This window comes from Orycteropus afer, unplaced genomic scaffold (assembly GCF_000298275.1).
Source record: "Orycteropus afer afer isolate SDZICR_OR568_19922 unplaced genomic scaffold, OryAfe1.0 scaffold00101, whole genome shotgun sequence".
Classification (NCBI taxonomy): domain Eukaryota; kingdom Metazoa; phylum Chordata; class Mammalia; order Tubulidentata; family Orycteropodidae; genus Orycteropus; species Orycteropus afer.
In genome coordinates this window covers 5,427,603-5,438,527 of record NW_006921688.1, presented here as the reverse complement: position 1 = coordinate 5,438,527, position 10,925 = coordinate 5,427,603, and the positions used below count along the sequence as shown (strand labels likewise).

Below are 10,925 nucleotides of genomic sequence, written 5' to 3'. Positions count from 1 at the left end.
CTGCCTGTGGGATCACACAGAACTCTCACCCAGTAATTGCATCAGCAACACTTCCCCTCTGCTTCCTGGTGACTTTCCCTGTGTCGATGAAACCCAGACTCTCACTCACAAGAAACCTGCTGCAGTTGGCCTTTGTTCTCTGTCCCCAGAGATGCTGAAGCCTCTAGTTTATGCTAGCCAGTCTCCCACTGCCCAGGGAAGACCCCAGTGCACACAAGAATGGGATGAATGCTTGGACTGCAGAGGAATCAGATGCTCCTAGCTTTGCCCAATAAAGAGCTGGATGGAAGACTAAATCAATAGCACACATAAAAACATGACCTCAGTCAGGAATAGGAGAAGGAAATGGAATGGGTGGCTAAGCATCTTTATGAACAACCACTTCCCTTGCCATGAAACTGGGAGAACAGGATGGTACCCACTGCCATTATTGAACCATTTGATCAAAGAATTTAGAGAAGAATATGGATCAAAAGGAGGAAAATGTAAAACAGACTTTCAGATTCCAGGCTGTCTGAAGTCATTGTGACTGGATGAACCTTGGGATAATCTTTAAGACTGAAACCAAAAATATCCCCTAACGTATTCTTTAAACCAAACAATACAAAACAAAAAACCAAACCCACTACTATTGAGTCCATTCTGACTCATAGCCACCCCCACCGGTTTTCTGAGGTAGTAAATCTTTACAGAAGTGGATTGCCCAGTCTTCCTTCTGCGGAGTGGCTGGCGGGTTTGAACCACCAGCCTTCTGGGTAGCAGTCAGATGCCTCAGGCACTATAGGTTAACATAATTAGTAAGGAAGTCTGCCTTAAGCATTGTGCTCTTTTAAAGAATTATCTCTATGGGATCCTATTGACAACACCAGCTGGGAAGTTCAGGTGGTAAGCATAGGGGCAGTGAGTTTATGTTAATGGGAGAAGAACAGTTCCAGAAAGGAGGGGGAGAATGGTTGCACAACTTGAAGAATATAACCACTGCCACTGGATTATACATGTTGGAATTGTTGAATTGCTATATGCTTTGCTGTGTACATTTTCAACAACAATTTAGAAAAACAAAGGATGACCTCAAACAAAGGCTTGTAAGGGATATCAGCTTGAGGGTAAGAGGTGAGATGTGGATGGAATCTGGGGGAAAAGGCCATTTAAAGCCCTGTCCACCCTGCAGACACAACTAAAGGGCCCCTCAGGCCCTCTGCCTGCAACTGCATATACTGACGTCTTTCTCTCTTCATCAAGCCATCCAGAGTCCTGACACACAAACCACCCAGAAAAGCAAGGGCTGCTTGTGAATGACTCAGTTTTGTAAGTGCTTTGGTTTCACATATTTTCTATTCTTCTGGCTCAGACTTTCAAAAGCAAGTTACCAATTCATGCTATTCATTGTCAAGACTGATTTGACATAAAGACATCTTAATGCAATTCTGAGAAGCCGACATGAATATGTCAGCTGTTGTTAGTTGCCGTTGAGTTGGCCCTGACTTCATGGTGACCCCATGGACAACAGAACAAAACATTGCCCAGTCTCGCATCATCTTCATGACTGTCCACATGTTTGAGTTCATATGCTGCATCTATTGTCTTGCCTTCCAAACTTGGGGATGCATTTTCCAACACTACATCAAAAAATGCTCGGTTGTGATCCATAGGGCTTTCGCTGGCTGATTTTCTGAGGTGATGATCAGGTCTTTCATCCTAGTTTCTTAGTCTGGAAGCCCCGTTGAAACCTGTCCACCAAGAGTGACTCTGATGGTATTTGAAACATGGTACCATAGTCTCCAGCATCACAGCAATGCACAAGGCACCCCAGTAGACAACTGACAAGAGAGGTAGTGGGATATGTCAAGGAAGTCCATCAAAGTCTCCTCATTGGCCTGTAACCCCGGCTTCAGCCCATGTGAAGGCTTCAAAGACCTGGGAAAAGTGAAAATATGGATTGTCCACACAGCAACCAGACCATGTCGGGGGTCTGAGGTTGCCTGAAACCTCCATGGGTCTGCGAAGAGGAAAGAATGTCCATCGGCTTTCCAGGAGGTGACAGGAGGAATAGCTTCCAGGCGGGACAACTGCACAAAGTAGCTGGTCTCCCTGAGCCAAAGACTTTTTGCACAAATTGTTTATTCCTTTAGAAGTGCTTGGCAGAGCTAGCAGGCTTCTACAGTGTCCCATGTCATGACTCTTGGTAGAGCAGTCAGGGCCCACAGGATACATGGAAGGATAATCCATTAGTGGCCTAAACAATCTCTTCCATCTCCTTGCCCGTGGGCCTGCTGATCAGAGGTTCCTTCTAACTGTGCCTCCCTCTGAGTGGGTCAGTCCTGCCTTTCACTGGGCACATTGCAATGAAGCAGCTTATTGTCTTCTAAACCCTCACTTGACTATCTCTGGTAGTATACTGGAGAGGGAGTCCCCAGGTGGTACAAAAAATTAATGTGTTCAGCTGCTAATGGAAAGATCGGAGGTCCCGGAACACCTAGAGCTGCATTCGAAGAAAGGCCTAGTGATCTACTTCCAAAACACCAGTCATTGAAAACGCTATGGAGTACAGTTCTCTGACACGTATGAGGTCTCCATGAGTCGGAGTTGACTTGACAGCAGCTGGTTTTCATACTGGAGAGAGAGCACTGGCCTAGAGTCAGAAAATGTGAGTTCCAGCATCAGGCATGCCATGTGGTGCTTCCATGATCTTGGGACTTCAATTAACCTCTCAAATCTTGGTTTCTTAACCTACAAGATCATAGTATTGGAGAGGATCATCCCCTAAGTTCCTTTAGAAAAGTTCTTTTTCTGTTAGGAAAATCCTGCAAACATTTTATGATGGGGGCCTGTGCGTTATGTTACTCCAGAGTACCCAGGTATGTGTCTAGTATGCAAAGGCTGGAATATGTGGGAATTCATGGACAATGAGAAACATCCATTCAAAATAGCTTCTCTGTTCAAGAGCAGTTTGCACTGAACCGTTTCTCTCACAGTGACTTACACATGACTCAGCGGACACTCCAGCCTGTAACTGGTTGTGAGCAGTAGAGGAAATAGGTCACTCTCAAAGGCTCATCATTGTGTTGGAGGCCTATCCTCACACTCAATATTCCCTTCATCAAATTGTAAAGCTTCTTCCTCAGGTGTGGGCCCACTCTTCTAAACTAGGCCTCTTGGTCCCCAGGAGGACCGTAGCTCAGCAGCTGGGTGCTCTCTGGGACTTTCCAACCTAAACCCATTTCATCTTCCCCCTCAGGTGCTGCCTAGGGTCCCCTGCTCACTCCCTAGGAGTTTGCCAGCCTCCTTTCTTTCCTCAAACGTGTCATGTTGAGACCCACTCTGCCATTTGACAAGAATGACCCAGGAAACCACAGCTTAGAAGGCTTTGTTTCAGCATCAAGGCCCATCAATGACGCAGGTCTACCAATCACAGACTCATTGCCAGAATATTTTCTGGAGGATGATTTAATTCTTTACTCTTTCTCCTTAATTTGTAATTTGAAATATGGTATGACATTCTCCCGCTACCCCTGCCTCAATATTGTTGTTGTTAGGTGCTGTCCATTCAGTTCAGACTCATAGTGACCCTGTGTACAGCAGAACAAAAGACTGCCCAGTCCTGCACATCTTCACATCCATTTCTGTGTTTGAGCCCATTGTTACAGCCACTGTGTCAGTCTATCTCATTGAGGGTCTTCCTCTGTTTCCCTGATCCTTTCCTTTACCATGCATGATGTCCTTCTCCAGGGACTGGTCTTTCCTGATAAGGTCCAAAGTAGCTGAGATGAAGCCATGCCATCCTCACTTCTAAGGAGCATTCTGGCTGTACTTCTTACAAGACAGATTTACTCATTCTTCTGGCAGTCTATGGTACAGTCAATATTCTTCACCAACAGCATAATTCAAATGCATCAAATCTTCAGCCTTCCTTATTCATTTTCTAGCTTTCACAAGCATTTGAGGCAATTGAAAATATCACGACTTGGGTCAGGTGCACCTTAGTCTTCAAAGAGACATCTTTTCTTTTCAATACTTTGAAGAGATCTTTTGCTGAAGATTTGCCAACTGCAATATGGCATTTGAGTTCTTGATTGCTGCTTCCATGAGTTGCCTGAAAGCTCCATGGGTCTGCAAAGAGGGAAGAATGCCCATGGGATCTCCAGGAGGTTTCAGGAGGAATTATGGATTGTGGATCCAAGTAAAATGAAACCCTTGACAACTTCAATCTTTTTGCCATTTATCATAAGATTGCTTATTGAGAATTTTTGTTTTCCTTATGTTGAGGTGTGATCCATACTGAAGGCTATAGTCTTTGATCTACATCAATAAGTAGTTCTAGTCTCCTTCACTTTCAGCAAGTAAGGTTGTGTTTCTGTATATCAGATTGTTGATGAGTCTTACTCCAATTTGGATACAGTGTTCTCTTTCATACTGTCCAGTTTCTTGGATTAGTTGCTCAGCATACAGTTGGAATAAGTGTGATGAAAGAATACAACCCTGATGCACACCATTCCTGATTTTAAACCCCTCAGTATCCCCCGTTCTCTTTGCATGACTGTCTCTTGGTCTGTGTTCAGGTTCCTCTGAGCATAATGAAGTGTTCTAGAATTCCCATTTTTTACATGCTTTGTTATGATCCACACAGGTTTTGCACAGTCAATAAAACATAGGTAAACATCTTTCTGGTATTCTCTGCTCTCAGCCAAGATTCTTTTGACATCAGCAATGATATCCTGCATTCCTCATCCTCTTCTGAATCCAGCTTGAATTTCTGGCAGTTCCCTGTTGATGTACTGCTGCCATCATTTTTAAACTGTCTTCAGCAAAACCTTACTGGTGCGTGATAGTAATGATATTGTCGCAAAGTATGTACCCAGTAAATATTTCAAGATTGCTTGGTTTTGTATATCCTGGTGCTATTTTGTTTGTTTGGTTATTTATTTATTTATTATATATTTGTGACATGTGTTAACATTTATGTGATAAATTCCTGGGAGTGGGGATCTTAGGTCATAGGGTATAATCATTTTTATTTGAACAGATTGCTTCCACAAATCATCAACATTTTGCTCCTCATAAAACTCTTTGTATAAATATATTTGGCTTCTGTATTGTTTATCATTTTCCCAAAAAATATTCTGCTTGCTGACTTGTTATGCTATATTTTGTCATAATAATTTTTAAATTTATGCACCTACATTTTTCTTTTATTGCTTCTGAAATTCCTCTCTTGATTAAGAGGGCATCCCTAGCCCATAGGTTATTCATGTAGTCATGCAGCTTCTGCTGCAAAATTTGTTTGTTGTATGGTTTACATAGCAAGAAACTAAGGCCTCCTTCCAACAGACAGAAAAAGACTGAGGCTCTTGCCAACAGCCATCGAGGGAGCCATCTTGAAATCAGGTCTTTCAGCCCCAGGAAAGCCTTCAGATGGCTGGACTCCAGGTCATCTTGACTGAAACTCATGAGAGACCCTGAAGTACACCCACCCAGCTAAGTCATGCAGAAACTGAGTGAGACAATAAATGACTATTGTTGTTCAAGCAATAAGTAATGTTCTAGTCACTAAGTTTAGTACAATTTGTTATGCAACAAGTGATAACAAATGCATTGATTAAACATTTAAGAGAGTTAGAGTCTGAATCCCAGCTCTTGAATCTTGCATGTTGCCTAGAGATGTGGCTGTTGATAGTAATTCCTTCAGCAGGATATGAAATACTTCTGTGAAGGAGATGGTCAGATACTCCAAGTGAGAGCCCTGGAGCCCGTGGGGGGTGGGGGAAGGGATAGGATACTTGGCTGTCCCCACCCGTTAGTACTTTCTTTTGAGGAAAGCTAAATTCCAGAGCATTCATCCAGGAGTCCCTGGCAAACACATTCTTGCTCCTGAGACACTGGATCTCTGACCTCTGCTATCAGATATTTAAAATTTCCTGCGCAGATGCTTGCAAGTGATAAGAAAACCTGGCCTAAGACAGCAGTTACAGTCTTCACCATCCCTCCAAGGACTGAGGTAATTTTTTCTCCACCTCACTGTCTGTTACCCACAAAGCAGATCAAACTGTGGCTTCAACAGAGAGAAGAAAAGCAGAGATATATCAAAACATGCCTTCTCACAACATGTCAAGGGAAATACTCGGAATTTATTCTCTTAAGGATCTCCATGAGGAAAAGAAAAAACATTGTTTTCTTTCACACAGCAATGAGTGTGAACCATATTGAATTATGATAGCAGGAAGGGGTCAGAACAGACTCCAGTGAAAGCAGTATTAGTGTGAGGGAACAGTTTTTTTTTTCTAGGCATGTTGTGTGACATTTTGAATACAGTAGCTGAAGATGCTGTTCCAGCACTCTTACCCTGTCCCATTGGAACTAGCCCCAGGGCTCTACTCCAAGCACCCAGAATGTACTGTGTGGTATCTTTGCTACTGGCATTCAGAGATGCTGGAGAAAAGGACATCCCTCTACAAACAGCATCTTCTAGTGCCTCTTGGGAAATTTAAAAAAAAAAAAAAAAAAAAAACCTTGGAGAGAGATTTGCTTAATAACCAGCGATATGAAGTTAACACTCATCTCAAATCACTTTAAATGACCAGCAGGGCCAAGGAGAATGGAAACTTAGATAATATAAATTACCCCTAGGGACAGAGCCTAGGGGTCTGTGTTGTAGATCATACCAACCTATCCTTGCTGGAAGGACCCTCACATTTTTTTTCACAGAGCTCCAGACTCACTGTAAACAGATTTGCCCTCACTGGAAAGGTGTGAGTGCAAGAAGGTGAAAAACAATGAACTAATAAAAACTAAAGCCAAAGATTTACGAGAACAATCAGTGCACTAGCGTCTTCCCTGGGATGTAGTACTTTCTCCGCTGCAGAAGCACAGAAGCCAAGGCAAAGCTTCTGACTTCGGGAAGAGCCAACCCTTCGCCAGTTTGTAGCAGCACTATGATGCCTGTAGAAGCCGCATACTCCGGGCTCTCTCAGTGCTAAGCCTCTACCCAAGCACCTCCATCACCCAGGACAGCCATTTCCTGTTTGTCAGCTTCGTCAAGGTCCAGTTCTTCCCAGACTCCCCTGTGACTCCTCTCCTGTCACCTGCAGGTTCCCCCTGTTCTACACATGTGCTCAGCACATCCCTCAACAGAACGACTCTCCTCTGCACTTTGAAGGTTCACACATCATCTCCTCTCAGTTCAAGGAACTCTCCTTTATGTTCCCCGAGGGAGGCTTTTCTGGTCTGGGTCATCTTGGATGGAGCTGGATACTCTGTGTGGCCTCACTCCCACTTCTGGAGCCTCAGCTTAGGTGCTGGGACCCTCATCTTCCAGGAGACCAGCCTAGCCTTGTTCACATGGTGGTAGATGGACTTGTAGCACAAGACAGAGAAGGACCCAATGCCCAGGCATTTTTCAAGTCTCCACTATGATGCATTTGCTATTGTCCCATTGGTCAAACAAGTCACATGGCTAAGCCAAGCATCAACACGGGAAAGCACCACACAATCATGTGTATGAAGGACATGAGCAAACTGGGGACCACTATAGGGATTGTGTCTCCTATTTCAGTGTCTCTCATGGTCCTCAAGGATCTCTTTTATGAATGGGTAAATCTAGTTAGATTCATAACACGAGTAAATATGACTAATTGTTAGAATGCCCATTCAACACCTCAACCATTGAGATACACAAATGGATATCTCAATACCCATTCAGCTCTTTCAACAAATAGATGCTGTATTGAAGGCACTCACTCATCTATGCCAAGAGATTTAGAAGACAGCTACCTGGCCAACTGACTGGAAGAGATCCTTATTTGTACCCATTCCAAAGAAAGGTGATCCCACAGAATATGGAGATTATTGAATAATATTACTGATATCACACACAAGTAAAATCTTACTGAAGATCATTCAAAAATGGTTGCAGCAGTATATTGATGGAGAGCTTCCAGAAATGCAAGATGGATTCAGAAGAGGACATGGAATGAGGGATATCATTGCTGATGTCAGATGGATCTTAGCTGAAAGCAAAGAATACCAGAAAGATGTTTACTTATGTTTTATTGACTATGCAAAAGCATTCGATTGTGTGGATCATAACAAATTATAGACAACATTGAGAAGAATGGGAATTCCAGAACACTTAAATGTACCCATGAAGAACCTATACATAGATCAGGAGGATGTTGTTTGAACAGAACAAGAGGATACTGCATGGTTCAAAATCAAGAAGGGAGTGCATCAAGGTTGTATCCTTTCACCATACTTATTCAACTTGTATGCTGAGCAAATAACTCGAGAAGCTGGACAATATGAAGAAGAATGTGGCATCAGGATTGGAGGAAGAATCATTAACAACCTGTGATACTCAGATTGACACAACTTTGCTTGCTGGAAGTGAAGAGACTTGAAGCACTTACTGATGAAGATTGAAGACCTCAGTCTGCAGTATGGATTACATCTTAATATAAAGAAAACAAAAATTCTCATAATGGGACCAATTAGCAGAATCACAACAAAAGGAGAGAAGATTGAAGCTGTCAAAGACTTCATATTACTTGATTCTACAATTAACACCAATGGAAGCAGCAGTCAAGATATCAGACAATGTAAAGCATTGGACAAATGAGCTGCAAAAGACCTCTTTCAGGTGCTGAAGATCAAAGATATCTCCTTGAGGACTAAGGTGTGCCTGACATAAGCCATGGTCTTTTCAATCACCTCATATGCATGTGAAAGCTGGACAATTAATAAGGAAAACCAAAGAAGAGTCGATGCTTTTGAGTTTTGGTGTTTGGCAAAGAATACTGAAAGTACAATGGACTGCTTGCTGGAAGAACTAACAAATCTGTCCTGGAAGAAGTGCAGTCGGAATGCTCCTTGGAAGTGAGAATGGCCAGACTTCATCTCACCTACTTTAGTCATGTTGTCAGAAGGGACCATTCCCTGGAGAAGGATATCATGCTTGGTAAAGTAGAGGGTAAATGAAAAAGGGGAAGGCCCTCAACAAGATGGGTTGGTATGGTAGCTGCAACAATGGGCTCAGGTATAGCAGGGATTGTGGGGCTGGCACAGGACTGGGCAGTGTTTTGTTCTGCTGTACGCAGGGTTGCTATGAGTCAAAGATGACTTGGCGGCACCTGACAACAATAACATGTGTTGGAATTATAATCCCTGGTTGGCTCATGAGTTGGCTATGTGAACCTACCTAGTGGCTCTACATGGAAGAAAGACCTGTCAATCTGCTCCTGTAAAGATTATAGCCTAGGTTCTTGGCCGGCGCAGACAGAACCCCGGAAGATGGCGGCAGTTGGCGCGGGTCCTCTTAGGCGAGCTGCGGCGGCCTTGCTGCTCCGGAGCCCGCGCCTGCCCATCCGGAAGCTGTCAGCCCTGGCTCGGCTCTATCACAAGAAGGTTGTTGATCATTATGTAAATCCAAGAAACGTGGGTCCCTCGACAAGACGTCTAAAAATGTTGGAACTGGATTGGTAGGGGCTCCGGCTTGTGGTGATGTAATGAAATTGCAGATCCAAGTGGACGAGAAGGGGAAGATCGTGGATGCCAGGTTTAAGACGTTTGGCTGTGGTTCTGCCATTGCCTTGAGCTCGCTAGCCACCGAGTGGGTGAAAGGGAAAATGGTTGAAGAAGCCTTGACCATCAAGAATGCAGATATCGCCAAGGACCTCTGTCTGCCTCCTGTGAAACTGCACTGCTCCATGCTGGCTGAAGACGCAATCAAGGCTGCCCTGGCTGGTTACAAACTGAAACAAGAGCCCAAGAAAGGAGAGGCAGAGAAGAAATGAGCCTCGGGCAGAGCCTCCAGCAGGTCCCGTCAGCTGTTCCCCACCCGCTGTGCCGTCACGGTGGATGTCAGAAGCCCCTCATGCTGCAATGAAAGCCACGAGATTCACACACTGTCTGCTGCTCACCTGTGGCCCTAATGCAAGTAAAATACACAGTTCAATTTCTCTGAATCCTGTGGTTTCTTTCAGTCCATTTTTCTCACCTTCACTGAGTTAAATGTAAATTTTGAATTGTGTGTATGGCTTCAAAGCTGAACTAAATAATGATGTCACAAGTGGTCAATGGCCCATAGAACTGGTAAATATCTACTTTTACCAGAAGCTATTTTTGGAAGACTACCAGTAGGATGCCTTTGGTACGATTATCTGATTTGTTGTTGTTGTTGTTGTTGTTTGCCGTCGAGTCGGCCCCGACTCATAGCGACTCCTCCTTGGGTTTCCGAGGCAGTATCACTACGGAAGTAGGATTGCCCAACCTTCCTTCCGAGGAGTGGCTGGTGGGTTTGAACCACCAGCCTTCTGGTTAGCAGTCAAGTGCTTTAGCCATTATGCTACCAGAGCTCCTATACATGTGACTAGGAGGAGATTAATAAGGCCAGTGGGAAAAGTAGAACCTGCTCTGGGCCTTAAAGACGGATATAATTGAGAGAGGCAGAGTGAGGAAAGCCCCATAAAGATAAGGTGACATTGGCTCCACTCAAAGGCAATGATGCTATGAACACTTGTTTACCTGGCTCTTTATGTTCATAGGTACCATTTCCTTAGGGTGTATGCCTAGGAGTGAAATTACTGGATCATTGGGTGTGTGTATCTTTAACTTCAAACAAAATAAAAAAATAAATGATATCCAAATGCTTTCCAAAGTGATTGTACCAATTTCCATTCCCGTCAGTAGAAGACTTTTTGTTGTTTTCTACTGTCACTAATATAAGCCATATCTCATAAATTTTCATGAAGTAGCTGTAGAAAATTGTTATTTTTATGCATTTAATTTTTGGATTTGCTGTCATAGATGTTGAGAGTGTTTTGAAATATTTATAATCATATAGAAGTAACAAAATTTTAATTAGGGGCCCAGCCACATTCCAATTGGCTAAGTCCCACCTGCGAATGTACGTTGGCTCACTTACCTGCTTGAGA

The 10,925-nt window shown here is 43.5% G+C and overlaps 1 pseudogene; it reads left to right on the top strand.

The window, feature by feature from the left end:
* Window positions 1-9,282: 9,282 nt before the first annotated feature.
* On the top strand, window positions 9,283-9,785 carry LOC103198994 (annotated as a pseudogene).
* The last annotated feature ends 1,140 nt before the right edge of the window (window positions 9,786-10,925 follow it).